The sequence below is a fragment of the Coloeus monedula genome (assembly GCF_965178545.1).
Source record: "Coloeus monedula genome assembly, chromosome: 24".
NCBI classification, from domain to species: domain Eukaryota; kingdom Metazoa; phylum Chordata; class Aves; order Passeriformes; family Corvidae; genus Coloeus; species Coloeus monedula.
In genome coordinates, this window is record NC_138804.1 from 5,197,735 (window position 1) to 5,212,784 (window position 15,050).

At 50.2% G+C, this 15,050-nt stretch overlaps 1 protein-coding gene across 6 annotated transcripts in view; it reads right to left on the minus strand.

Annotated features, from left to right (window-relative positions):
* The window catches only part of SCMH1 (Scm polycomb group protein homolog 1), a 71,918-nt gene that overhangs the window by 20,520 nt on the left and 36,348 nt on the right, over positions 1–15,050 (minus strand). The window lies entirely within an intron of this gene.

Below are 15,050 nucleotides of genomic sequence, written 5' to 3' on the forward strand. Positions count from 1 at the left end.
GAAGGGACCAGCTCGAGCCTCGCTGCCTGCAAGGATTACTGCTCCTGGCCCTGAGCAACAGCTCATCTCAGCTGGACCAGCTGCCCTGCTCCTCCCTCATACTGCCAGAGGCAAGTCTGCTCCTTCTTATCTTCTCACTCTTTCCATGACAAAACCAGGTTTCTGGTATACTTGCCCACAAATCCCCTGAATTTGGTCAATCATCTTTCCCAAGCCTGCTAAAGGCTAGAGATGTGCTGGCTTCAGTTTTAAATTTCTGCTAAAAAGAAACAAAATCCTGCTGCATTTTGAAAACTGCAGAGTGATCTTTAGGATGTCTTGTTTCTCATATCTGGAAACCTCAATGTGTATTCAACATAGGGGCAAAGAATTAGGAAAAAACCCAAGCAAACACTTTTGAAGTCAGGGGCTTTGTAGTTAAGGAAAAAAAGTCTTAGCCAGGGAAAGAGAGTGCAATAAAAGATTGATACCAGGATGGCACAACTGTGGGTATATACAGAGATTATTAAGATTTCTTTAATGAGGATTTTATGAGCAGTTACTGTGAGCAAGGACTCATTCCCCTGGCACAAGGAAGCTGTGGCTGCCCCATCCCTGGAAGTGTCCAAGGCCAAACTGGACGAGGCTTGGAGCAACCTGGTCTAGTGGAAGATGTCCCTGCCCATGGCAGAGGGTTGGAATGAGATGACTTTTAAGGTCCCTTCCAACCCAAATAACATGGTGCATCCAGGATCCAGCCCCATTCTGCTTGTCATGTGGGCAGGGAAAGGTTTAGTTTTAATTTTATTTCCTTGTTTTTTTGCATTAGCATTCTTTATCAGAAGCTGGGAAGAAGCACATAGCCATCAGGATCTACCTGACTTCCCAAATAAAGACTTTTTTTGTGTCAGGCAGACACAGGAAATGTGGGAGAAATAGGGTTTTACTACCCCTTGTCTGAGCTGTTAATATTAACATTATTTTGCTGGTAAGAAAATGAATATGATAGCTCAGGCACTTCTTACAACTGATGGTACTTCAGGAGTGTCACCTGCTCCAGGTGACATCTGACACTGAGCTGCAGGGAAGCATGGCTCATGTAAGGCAGGTGCTGATCATGGAATTGTGGGGCCTCTGGCCTCAGGTGTGCAATGACTGATCTCAGCAGAGAAATGTTTGTATTAAACCCGTTATTAGAATCCCACGAGTTGACAGAACAAGAATAAACACAGATAAAATGGAACAGGTTGCCCAGAGCAGCTGTGGCTGCCCCTGGATCCCTGGAAGTGCCCAAGGCCAGGCTGGACAGGGCTTGGAGTAGCCTAGGACAGTGGAAGGTGTCCCTGCTCATGGCAGGGGGTGGAATGGGATGGGCTTTATGGCCCCTTCCAACCCAAACCATTCCATATTCCATGGTTCTAAAACTCTCCATACTTCAAAGAAACTGTTAAACATCCAAGGGATGTGGAAGCCAGGGCAGGGAAGCATTTCATCTGAGATCTGCTCAACACTCAGTGTCTAAACCAAGCTGTGCCACAATGAGGTTTCTCCAACCTGGAGGAGAAATTGAGAATTCTACAGACAAGCTGTGAAGCAAACCCATGCTGTCAGTTTTACTAGCAACAAACCCACAGAATGGTGCATTTGGGAAGTTGGCATGCAGTAGGCAGAGCAGCTGGACTGCACCCTTTGCTCCCAGGCTGGGACCACATCACTGGGAACCCAGTGCCAGGAAAAAGGAGACTGCTCTCAGATGAAGTCCTGGGGTGCAGGCTTTCACTGTATAATTTTATGTTAAAAAATTATTTCATCTTTTGGTGAAATAAATGCAAGAAAAATCTGTTGCCCACTTCAGCTGTAAAGACAGTACAGGTAATAGTAATTTGACAGGCTTGAAGAATTGGTTTTGGGATTTGAGGAATAAAAGCCCATAACTGGGTGCATGCAGATCCCTTGATGGGACATCTCGTGTCATTCAGCCACCCCGAGGAGTTCCCACCCTGTGCCCCTGGCAGCACAGCTCCAGCTCTGCTGCAGCTTCTGCAGGGGTGGAGGAGCTGCCACAGCAAGGGACGCTGTTCACCAAACAGGCTAAATTACATCTAAATGTGCAGCCAGCTCAGGACAGAGAGACACAGACTGTGACCTGGATTGGTGCTGTGTGCCCAGCAGTACTGCTGAGCACAGCCCTGAGCACAGCCCTGAGCACAGCCCTGGACAGGCACTGATGTTTTCCCTGGGGCTGATTCCATCAGACTGATGCAATGCAATTTTTCTGACCTGGAGTGATTTAATGAAATGAGGTCTTATCCTCCCATGATCCAGCAGACTTGCCTGGCTTTTTGTTGGATTTGAACCAGAATCTGAGCAAACACCAGCCTGTGTTAATACATTTCTCTTGCCCTGCCAGATGCACTGAGCTGTGTGAGAAGGAGACACCAAGAGCTCCAGAGCAGAGTCCTCCCACCAGCTGCACCCACACATCAATGGTGCAGCCCCCAAAACACAGCTGGCCACACTCTGCCTCAGCCCCCTGGCACCACTCCAGTGACTGGATGCTTCCTAAAGGAGCCTGAAGTTTCTTTTCAGGTGCCTGTTATTTTTCTACAGCATTTCAGCCCCTGCTGTCATGCAGATGTGGTCCAGAAACATGGGACTGCTGTGGAGGGATCAGTGCCCAGCACTCAACCCTGCCTGCATTCACCCCAGCACCCACAGAGCTCCAGAGGTGAAAATAGCTGTGCCCAGCAAGCAGTATTATCTCACAGCTCCAACCACTGTCTGCACCCAAGTCTCCTTTACCTGCCAAAAGCTTCCATTTATTGCATCTTATTATTGCTATTATTACATCTTAATTATTAAGGATCTAAAGCTATCAAAGAGTGTCCAAAGAAGGACCAAAAAGATGTTGGAAGGTCAGGAGGGGCCACAGGAGGGGCAGCTGAGGGCCCTTGGTGTGTCCAGCTGGAGCAGAGGACACTGAGGGCAGAGCTCAGCGGGGCTGCGGCTCCTCCTGAGGGGCAGCTCCGATCTCTGCTCCTGGGACAGGGACAGCACCCAGGGAGCGGCTGGAGCTGGGCCAGGGCAGGCTCAGGCTGGAGAGCAGGGAAAGGTTCTTCCCCCAGAGGCTGCTGGGCACTGCCCAGGCTCCCCAGGGAATGGGCACGGCCCCGAGGCTGCCAGAGCTGCAGGAGCGTTTGGGCAGCGCTGCCAGGGATGCCCAGGCTGGGATTTGGGGTGTCTGTGCAGGGCCTGGGGCTGGAATCCATGATCCCTGTGGGTCCCTTCCAGCTCAAGATGTTCTGTGATTCAGCTGGTGACAGTGCCAGCTCAACAGTGAGCAGCTGCCAGAGACATTCTCACTTTCTTCTTCCTTGTACAAGCTACTGAGAGGAACCACATTTTCAGAAAATCAAGTGGGGCCTCTCTTACTTAAAAAATCAACAATTTGCTGTTGCTGAGTAAAGCAGCATCTCTCTGTGCCACAGCTTTGGTGCTCACCTGAGCTCTGAGCAATCTAACCAACTCCAGAGCTGGCCTTGCTTTGGAGGAGTTGAGCCATGCAACCCTGAGATCCCTTCTGACCTGAATTATTCAGGGATCTGAACTCATGGTTACTTCAGCTCATTAAGGGGACAGAAAACTAATCATTAGAAATTTTCTGCTGGCTGAACTGTCTTGTTTTGGATCACACAGGCATCCAGGACAATGGCAGACACAGAGGGGGAGGCTGGCTCCTTGCTGGGCTGGCTGGCATCGGATCCATTTGCCAAAGTGAGAAACATCACCCTGAAGATGCAGGATCAAACACGGCTGAACTCAAAGCCGAAGAGAAGTTGAGCACCACTGATGATGTCATTCATCCCTGAAGGATTAGTTTAAACAATAGTTCTGAGCTTTCTGCAGAAACAGAGACTTGACAGAGGATTCCTGATTTCAGGCTCTACTTCCTAATGCCAAAATATCCCCTGTCAGCTGATACATGGCACCTGCAGCTGCCTGCCACACTGTGACTGAAACTGTTACTTACAGGACACTCTGCCATCCACACTCTGAGGATTAGTCAATGCTAGGAAGCAGCATTTGTCACCCTTCAGCTTATCTCAGGCTTGTCACAGCTTGAAGAAGACAAAATTATATCCTTGGGACAAGAATTACAAAGTCAAAACATGCAGAAAAATATGGAACAAAGAAAAGTTGAAGTTGCAGAAGGGTTTCCTGCCTTTCTCTCTTTTTACCAGGTTCATTTACCAAGAGCTGCAGGAGCACAAATCCCAAATTCCCATTTTCCATGCCAAGGGCTCTGTACTCTCGGATGCAGCCACAGATCATGTTCTTCTCCCTGGAGATCTCCGTAGTGGCCCTGCAGTGTCCTGAAGTGCAGGGGGAGGTTTCTGAGCACACCACTCATGTCCACTCCAAAGCCCCTCTGATGGATGTCCTGCAGGCCACCCCTCCAGTGGTCCTTTGGTGCTCACTGCCCCTTGTCCCATCTTCAGCACTTCATGGGCAGAAGCAGCACTCAGAGGTGGGTTAAGGAGACCCATTTAAGATAAGCAAATTTGTCAGAGACCAGAAATCTTGTTGAGATCTGGCTGAATCCCTCCTTGCATGAGGCATTTCAGTCCTAGACATCCTGAAGGCTGGAGCTGGACAGGAACCAGAGTAAAAGGTGAAAGCTTCAAATCCTTGTGATTCTTCCCAAAGCAGAGACCGTCATCACTGACCACCATGAGCACAACTGGGACAGAAATACAAGCCCTGGGAAGGCTCCAGACATGGACTGTCCTGAGCTCTGAGCAGATGTGGCAGACACAATGCAGGAGAAAGGGTTGGAGCATGGGTGGGAGACATGGGCTCCTTGCAAAGACAGGGATTAAGAACACGACTCCAAATCCTGGAATTTAAAGGTGAGAAGGCAATTATTCTGATAATTCAGTATTTCTTGCAGGGATTCGTGCTCTCCAGTTGGAAATGCCTGCTTGAGCAGAGACTAGAGGAGATATCCCACACAGCGCAGGGATCCAAGCGCTGCAGGATTTGGCATGTTCTACCTGTTCTCATGATCAGCTCTCTAAGACACACTTTCTTTTTACACAAGGTTTGTCTACTTGCAGGTTTTGACTACTGAAATAAGGTTCTTTTATCCACTAATCCCCTGGCCAGTGGTGACACAGTAGCACACAAAGAAACCCAAACCCACAGTCCCCAAAACTCTCCATCCTGCTCATCCTGACCACGCGGGTGCATTATAATGTCTTTTTTGGGTAGGACATCCACATGCACATGAAGACCTGTTACTTCAAACTAAAGCAATGCCTAGCACATTTATTGAACTTGAGACAGTCTCTGAACATTCATCATCAGTGTCCCATTTCTAAAAGGCTTAGAAATCTGCATGGTCTGGAGCAGCACTTCTCCTAGTTGTTGGCATGCACTCGGATGAGCTCTGTCACTGCAGATGCCGCTGTACATCCCTCAGCACAAGCTGTGTCATTTTTTAGGGTTGTTTTATTTGTTTTTCCAGTTGTTTTATTTATCAAAATAAAACAACTGGGGAAAAAAAGTCTCAAGAGTCACAGTGATACCAGTGACTGCTGTTTGCTATTTGCACAAGTGTCACATTTTCAGTCTCACAGCAGCATTCCCGTGTGCCCTAAACCGTACTGGCAACTACACCCAGTGCTCCCTGAAGCAGCACAGCAGGGATCCTGCAAACCTTGGCAGGTGTTCCCAGCACCTTGCACCACGTCTCAGAGGTGTTGGGCAGCACATGACAACCCGAGCTTCAGTGACTTGCCTCAAGTGCCAGAGCAGTCGCCGAACTGCAAAGCAGCCCAAATGTCCCACCTCTGATTGTAACCACACACAGAGACGTGGAAAAGAGCTGGAGACTGCAGTTGGTGCTACTGGAGCTGAAGACAAAAACCCTGTTCTGGACCTACAGGGTCTGCTTGCACAACTAAACACCAGAACTTGGGACCCTAGAGACCTCTCCATCGCCAAGGCTGCCCTTGGTGCATCTCCATCTGCCCCACTCACCCAGACACTTGCTAATCCCAAGCAGATAATTCTACCCAAGCACAAGGTACATCTGCTAAAACATTTTCCAAAACAAAACAGAAGCTTTAACTCAATAATACAAGAGGAATCTGAGCCACTTGGGCAGCATCAGTCCAGCTACTGCAACAGAAACCTGGAGGGGTCTGGACTGGCCAGAGACCACGTGGAAGGATGTGACACAGCCCATCTACCTCCAAGATCCTCACCAAAGGCTTTGACAACACCTCCAGAGCCATGGGATAAGACGAAAGGTTTCTAAAGGCATAAATCAAGGATTACAAGAGGTAGGGGCAAAGACTCGAAGAGAAGAGATAGCTATGCGGGGAATACAGGGAGGTGCACCGGGATCCACACTGCTCATCCATGAGCGACCTGATCAGGGGATGAGAGCTCAGAAAGTCTAAGGATTCACCCTTCCAGGGCAGGCAGGACTGTGGCAGCCCATGAGCAGAGTTTAAGGGAGAGAACACAGCAGGTGATAAACAGAAAGCAGTGAGTGTGGAGAAACCCACTCCTGCCTTCAGCTGCACAACCCTGGGCTCTGAGCTGCCTCGTGCTCCTTCAGGACAGAGAACTTGGGCTGCAATGCTCACTGAACAAGAATGCAGAGCAGTGGCTGGAAAGAGCCACAGACAAAGCTTCCACTTTGGAAAAATGAGAGACCAGAACCCTGGATGTCACCAACTGAATAGAAATCCTCGTTTTACTGATTCAAATCAAGCAAAAAAGTCCCCAAACATGCAGCTGATGCCTGGATTCTCATTTCCACAGAGTTCCAGACTTTCTGGGGATACTTTATCCAGGGCTCAGCTCTGCCTTGCCTGCTGCACACAAGGACCCCCCAGACTGCCCTTCACTGGTCCTATCAAAACTCATTGGTCACACTGAGCATTTTGAGAGTTCCTTCACACTGCTTTGGCTCTTCTGCACACAACATCCAACATCTTGTAATGGTTTTAATCAGTTTCCAGCATCCTTTCAGAGGCAGTAACTCTTATTGTTACTTAGCAGTTATTGATGCATTTTAGGGTATAAACATCCATGTGCAGATATTCCTCAGTGAGGGGAAGTGCTCTGAGACACAGCACAGTATCAGGATGTGCCACACAACAGACGTATCCCCCAAACTGCCCCGGGGTCAGCACCATCCCTGCTCTGCTGAGGGCAAAATAAACATAGAGAAGTGGCTGGCTCGTGATCAGAGACACACAGTGACAGCCTGTGCACAGCAAGGATACCCAAACTGTTGTCCTCAGCAAAAGTCGTGTTCAGTTTTGTGCTGAGCACACACATTTCCTTAGTCCCAAACCCAAGTCTTCATTTCTCCCCCACACAGGAAAGAAATTAAGTGCACTGTACCCACTGAGTAGCATTAGGAAATGAATGGGGAAACCGAGTCACACATCTTTCCTATAAAACCCTGCAAAGTCTGGCACTTGGACAGGGAAAATGGCCTCCTGTTCCACCACTGGAGCTGCCAAGCAAGTTCTCCCTCAACAGCAGCTCAAAGCACCTCATGCCTCAGCACATTTACTGTGGAACATCTGCACAACCAGCCACAAACCTCTCAGGCTGCCAATTACACATCTGAGGCCTGGAGGAGCAGCAGCACATTCCTGCTTCTTCAGCCCTTCTTTTCCCTGCCATCCTCCATTCCAGCTCCCCGAAGGCAAAGCAAAGGAGCAGAAGGATCCTGCTGGGAACAGACCTGGCCCAGGCATTTACAGCCTGGAGAAGAATGGCAGTTCTGGACAGCAGGGCTGGCTCGAGGGACTCAGTGTGCACATGTGGATTGCACAGGCAGCCCTCAGCAGAATTACAGCCCAGACTGCAGCACGGCTGCCATTTATTCTCTGCACAGTGTCCTCATCACCCTCAGAGAAACACTCACCTGTAGGAGCCAGTGTGCAGCAACCACTGCAGCCCAGTTATACAAAGCTGGTGGCCTTAGCTCACACACTTTTGTGCACTGGTTTTTACCTCTCCAGTGCTCAGATACTTATCTCTGGGTCCAGTTCTCAAGGCCAGCCAGATGTTCCTTGACACAGGGGCCGCCAGTTCCCCCAGCCTGTCTGGAGCACGGCTCCTCCTCCCACACAGCTCCCAGGTGGGACAACAAGGAGCTGCAGTGAGCCTCCTGCAGCTTATGGTTCAAATGCAGAGGGCAAGGAAATGCCAGATTTGTCTACAATCACCCTCTTCTCATCCCAAATCAGCAGTTTTTCTCCTGTCCCATCCCACCATTTCTTATTCCAAACAAACTGGCTGGAACACAACCTGGGTTCTTGCTTGCTGTGATCCCCCTATCACAGCCTCATCTTCTGCTCTTCAGTGCAAAAACAAAGCTGTTGAAGCACTGTGTTGTTTTAATCACCTGTGAAGCAGATTTGGAATTCAAACAGAGATTCTGAACTACAGAAAAGACATGAGAACTGAGCTGGGCAGCTCCAGCCTGAGAAACACAACAGCAGAGTTGAAACTCAAGCTCCTGACCGAGGGGATGCACCAGTGGGTGAAAGGAGAGATTGAGGGGCAACCAGGAAGCTCCAAGAGAAACAGCATTGCCCAAGCGAGAAGAGAATCAAGTAGAAATCTGAACTTCAAGCTTGATTTGATTACCCCAAAGCCAGGCTTTGTCTCCTGCATGGCAGTGCCCATGGGCACATAGTGAGTACCCAGCAGCAACAGAAGAGCCCACCTGTGACCCCTGGAGCTGTTTGGCAGAGTGAGCATGAGCAGAACTGGCACCTTTGGTCCTGACACAGACAGTGACAACAAAAACCAACTGATTTCCACACCTGAGGAAAGCCATCACTGCAGCTCCTCCAGACTCAGTGCTTCAAGAGAGGCCACAGCAGAGCCTGTCCCTGCAGGGCACTGTCAAAAGCACCAGCGATGGCTGCCATGTCTGGTCCTCGCCAAGACCCCAGAGCCAAATCTTAGTGAGCAACCAGCCCACTGCCTGTCGAGCTCTCAGCTTGGGCACCATGCCCAAGCCCACCTGAGCCACACCTGCAGCAGGACAGAGCTTTGGCTTCTCCAGAGATTTGCAGCCCCTGGGAAGTTTGCGTGGCTCTGCTGCTATTTATACACAGCTGTATCAAGGATGCTCATCAGTAAAAGCATGTGCCATGAGAGACCACTACAGCCACACTGGCTGATCACATCTTCTGCCCCTGGGAGGCAACTGCTGGGGGTTTCCAAAACCCCATGGCTCTGTATTCCTGCCCTACTCAGGTTATTCAGGGCAGTTCCTGGGGTTTCTGCTTGTTCTGATCTTCTCTGAAGCTCTTTTTTTAGCTTTGGCTTCCGGGTTAAATATTAGTAGAACACCTTCAACTTATCAGTGCTCAAAGAATGAGGAGAGTGCTCAGTGGGTGTGGTTTGTTCCAACTTCTGTTCTTTTTTAAAGTTCAGAAGTTATAAAAATACCAAAGATCAAGAGAAGAACAATGACAAGCTGCAAAAGGTCTGTTCTCTGTAACAAGTGGGGCTTTGTGTTCAGGATGAAGCTCCTGGATTCCATAAAAATGCACACCGGCAACTTAGGCCTGTTCCCCAAAGCCAGGGTTTTGAGCCAGCTGGGCTCAAAAGCATTTACTTCCCCTCTCCAAAAACTGAGGAGGAAACAAAAAAATGAAGAAACTCCCCAGCAGGTCATGAAAAGATGATGTAATGTTCTTGCTTCCCTAGAATCACTATCAAAAATCCCACCAAAATGGGGCTGTTTCTCCCATTTACACCCACCTTGCTCCAATCACACCCAGCCCATTAACCACCACAACCATGTGGCTGCCCCATCCCTGGAAGTGCCCAAGGCCAGGCTGGATGGGGCCTGGAGCAGCCTGGGCTAGTGGAAGGCGTCGCTGCCCATGGCAGGGGGTGGGGCTGGATGGGCTTTAAGGTCCCTTCAACTTGAAGGGATTAAGGACTCACTGTGTGCAGCCTTTACACACCTGTGTGAGAGGAGACTGATCGATCGTTCTGGCTTCTCCAGCATGTGCCCACATGAGAAGCAGGACCCTTACAAGGGACCAAGCTCCTGTCATCAAGGCTGGAATATGGTGACAGGCAGAAACAAGGTGTGGAGCCCGAAATCCTTGAAGTGAAGCTTCGTAGTACTGAGCGTTTAAACCCTTTCATCCTGATGGGAAATTCTGCTCTTCTGTGGTTGTCCTACACAAACTGTCACCCTGGCCATACTTTAAGCTCACTTCACTCTGCTTCCGAACCTCACAGCAGAGGATGGCTGGGCAGAGCCACCAGCCCTGCCTGCAACCAGCAGCTCAGGACCTCCTGAGTCAGGCACTTTTGGACCCCCATAAATAACAGCCCTGGAATACTCTTCTTCCTTGTGGCTGTCCAACTCCATCCTGAAAGCACTCAGACTTCCAGCCTGCACAGGCACAGCCCTGCACCGTGTCCCAGTTAACAGGAGTGTTGTTACTGGTCAGAGACCCTGCAAGAAATAAAGTGATGACCAGTGCTGTTAAACCAAAGAGAGGGAGCTTCCAACAGCAGGGTCCTGCTGAAACCTCCTGCCAAGACTCAGTAACACCCTGAGATATTGAAACCCCATTTTGAGCCAGGAAGCATGGTGGAAAAGGGAAGGCAACATCCTGAACAAAACCCAGATTCTCTGGGATATGAAGTATTTCAAAATAAAACAAGGAAAAGTCAAGTTGAGAGGAAGGTCTAGACACTGAGACTAAGGACAGGCAGGGGACCAGAGGAAACTGCTTTTCCCAGATCAGTTCCTCTTCTCAGAGGCTCCTGCCAGCCCCAAGACATCACACAGCAATCTCAGGTCTCTGACAAGCCATGGTTCCCATTGAGCCACAGATTCGGTGTTTGCTGAGCCACAGGCACTGCTGGCATCCCACAGCCTCCCGCAGTGCTGGGCTCCCTTATCCAAGGCCCCGAACCTCCAAACCCCACACATCTTCCACGACACACATCCAAGCCGAGGTAGCATCACTACAAAGAGCCTTGGCTCTGTGCTCCAAACAGCTCAAGAGATTTTTCTTGGGATCTTCCAACAGCAGCCTGAGAAGCAGCACCACCCAGGTACCAGGGCTGCTTGTGTGTTACACTCATGGATAAAAACCTGAGTTCCTCTGTGGACCCTCCTTCCTGCTGCTGTTGGTGCATAAGCCCCACCTGTGTGGACCCCAAACCGGCCCTGTCAATGCAAAGCAACATCATCCAGCTTGATGTGGGAGCTCCAAATCCCAGCTCAGTCCTGAAGACACAGTAATTAGTATTTTCCCATGTCCTTCAAGCAGGAAAGCACAGGAGCTCACCTGAGTGTTACCCTGCCAACTACTCCTGATGAGGCTCCTCTTCCCACCACTATGTTCTCACCCTGAAGAAGGAAGAGAAACCAGGCAATATCCAAAATAAAATAAAAAAATACACATTACCTTTGCCCCTGGGCAGGAAACCTAGCAGCTGATCATCATCTTCCTTTGAGGAGACGAAGCAGTTAAACAATAAATCACATGGCAGCAATGGTGATGAGAAATGAAGAACTTAATGAACTTTCTGTCCAGGGCCAGAATCTTGTAACCCCTTGGAGTCACTGCAGCAGCTGCTGCAGGCAGCTCCAGTCCCGAGGTAACACAGAGCTGTGAGCCCGGCCTGGATGGAGCTCCTTTTCAGCCTATCCCCACAGTAACTATCTGCAGCTATTCACATCTGCTTGCTCTGCCAGCAGAGGAGGCAGCAGCCGAGCCCAGGCAGAGCGGGCAGGGTCTGACAGCCCACACAGACCTGTGCAGGCACTGACCAGTGTCCCCAGAGCCCTCGCCCAGCTCCCACCAGCACTGGCATGGTGGCAGAGGACGAGCTCTGTGTTAGCTCTGCCCTGCCTGCCTGGGCTTGGGGCTCTCTGCCAGCTGGGCTCGTGCCAAGGCAGCAATTCCAGTCCTCCAAATTCCAGAGCTGAAGCAGCTTCCAGCTCTGCCTGCCCAATCTTAACGCTTTCACTGCTGCCCCTCTCCCACAGCACGGAGTCACCCCTCTTCTGTCACAGAGCATCCAGAAGGGTGGAATAGGGAGTAGCAAACCCAGCAGGAACTCCAGAGCAACTCAGCATCAGCCAAGGGCACAGCCCAAATGGAGGAACAGCACAGGGACCTTCTGAGCTACAGACACTGAGGGCTTTACCCGTGTCCCCGGGCAGGTGTGTCCCCGCATCCTTGTTCAAGGTGACAGTATTTCCTTGCCCTCCAGCAGTAACACGTGAAACGTGGGAGCAGGTTTAAAGGACGCTGTTACAGAGAAAGAGGTGTCCATATGTGTGTGTGTGGGGAAGGTCCTTCCACAGGTATGGATTAAATCTAGACTTCTGAGGACGCAGAAAATGAGCTGATTTCAAAAGCCAGGAAGACTGTCACTGCCACAGCATCCCCCAGCAGCAGCACTGTTGGGATTGTGCACACAGCCACTGGCACTCAGCTGTAAGAGGGTCCTGTAAAGGTCTCACAGTTTTTGGACCAAATCCCAGCTAAAGACCTTGATACTGTGGCACAAACCCTAGAAAAATGCCCACACTTCTTCAAAACTTAAAGCTGGTGTTTAAGTAAGAGCCCTTTCTTGAGCAAAGACAGATCCTGTGGGAATTCTCAGATGCCTGAGCCCACAATCACACGTCCAGGCAGAAAGTCCTGATCCCACCTGCCCAGGCCCTTTTCCCAGCCCACGTGCCTTTACCTGGCAGAAAGGGACCCTTCAGTCACCAGCTCCTCAGGTGAAGAGCTCAGAGCACGAAGCTTCCATGCAGAAGTACCTGAGAAGATGCTGCTTTAGTTGCTCTTCCCCCAGGGCCTCACAGTTCTCCATCCCACAAACCACTTCAGAAAGGAAAGTAACTTTCCATGGATCCTGTACCAATGTGTGCTTGCTTCCCTGACTGCAAAGAACTGAGCTTTCTTCCAGTCTGTGATCGGGTGTGAACTCCCACATTTCCCATGAATTACAGAGGCAGACACACTCATCTCTACAGAACCATGCCTTGGCTGAGGGGGATTTCCCTCATCCCACCTCCCTGCTAAGAGCAGGTGGCCTTGGAAACTACAATCATTAACCAGCCTCTTATCTCTTTCTCTTTTTTTCTCATCGATTTTTATCACAATTATTTTCCTCTTTGTTTCAGCAGCTGCACCTCCATTTCTGTGTGCATCTCCTTCTCTCTTTCTCCCCAGCCATGATTTAAAGTAACTAAACAACCATGCTTATTCTTTAGGTCGATCCTAAATATCGATTTTCTGCACTGCTTATAATGGGGAGGGACTCTCCAAAGCAGCTTCCCACATCCACTCTCCACTTATGGCAGTGACCTGTCCTAAGAGCCCACAGGCTTCCCAAGCAGAAGGATGGTTAGAAGAAGTAAAATGCATGCAAAAGTTTTTCCAAAGCACTGGGTTTGGCTGGGCTGGAGTTCTCCTTCTGCAGTAGCAGCTCGGGTGCTGCTGTGCTGGGGTTTGTGCCCCAGGCAGGGCTGACAGCACCCCACGGGTCAGCTGGGCTGGGCTGGGCCTGCACAGAGCCCAGCTCCGCTCTGTTCCCATGGCCAGCATTGGGCTGGGGGGCACAGGGAGCTGGGAGGGGGCACAGCTGAGACCCCACTGCCCCAGGGGTGCCCCAGACCCTACAGCTCCATGCCCTGCATGTAGAGCTGGGGAAGGAGGGAGAAGGGAGGATGGAGCCAGGGTGTTTGTCTTCCCAGTCCCCAGCCCATGGGATGGACCCGGCTCTCCTGGGGATGCTGAGCACCTGCCTGTGGTGGGGAGCAGTGACTGTCTGGCTTGGCCTGCACCTGCAGCTTTTGCTTTACCTGTTAAACTGTACCTCAATCAGTTTTCACCCCTTTACCCTTCTGATTCTCTCTCCCATCCCACTGTGGCAGTGAGTGGCTGGGGGTGCTCAGCTGCTCCCAGGACAACCCACCACACCTGACATACACATTTTCCTCCTTCAGTCTCTGCTTCCCTCCCAAATTACACTTCCAACCATTCTACCAACTATTGCTACAGTGCACAGACTCGTGCACTCCTTATGTGCATCAAACACCTAAACCTTGAAGTTCTTGGCCTGAGGAACATCAGCCACCTCCTGCACTGTACCTGCTGTGCTGCCAGCTGGATCACTATCTAACTCCAGTGGGAAAGCACACACACCTGGAAGGTGTGGGTAACTCCTTCCCCACCCAACACACCTTCAGGGTCTTCTGTTGACAAAAATCCATGTTGTTAGCAATGTGCACACAATGTATTCCGGCCTCGCTTTTGTGTGCTGCAGTATCTAAAGATGGGGAGACATCTCTCTGTCCTCTGCTTTGCCCTCATTCTGAAACTGACCCCACTGTGCAACAAAAAGTTGTAGGAAGCCCCATGTAACCTTAATTCAGCTGGTTTATGTCTGTGTGCTGTGACAAATAAATATTTTTCAGTCAGTACTTCTCTAGGATGAGTGCTTGACTCATTAAGAGCAATCATGCAAGCAGCTCTTCCAGGAACAGTTAAAATCCCCTAATTTCTGAAACTCTGAAGTGACCCCACAAGTCCTGAGCAAGGGAAGTGCAGCAGCTGTCACTGAACCAGCCTACCCACTGTTCTGACTTCTGAGAGATGGTCCTGGGAGGTACCTGGAGAAAACATTCGAGAAAGAACAGCAGAGGATGTTCAGCTTTGATTGTGGTTGTGCTGTGCTGGGCCAGGAGTTGGACTGGATGATCCTTGTGGGTCCCTTCCAGCTCAGGATGTTCTCTGACTCTATACCCTCTGAGCAGAGCTCCAGGCTCCCAGCCAGAGCTCAGCTGAACAGAAAGTCCACTTCACTTTACATTCCTAAAAGCCCAGATATGTATTTAAGGGTAAAAAAGCACATGTAGAAGAGGCATGAAAAGACATGTAAGATGCTGTACACCATGTATGAGGAGTGGAGTAGGGATTCCTGGCCAATGAACAACCCTGGGAGCACCCCACTGGTGTGGGAGGGATGCTGAG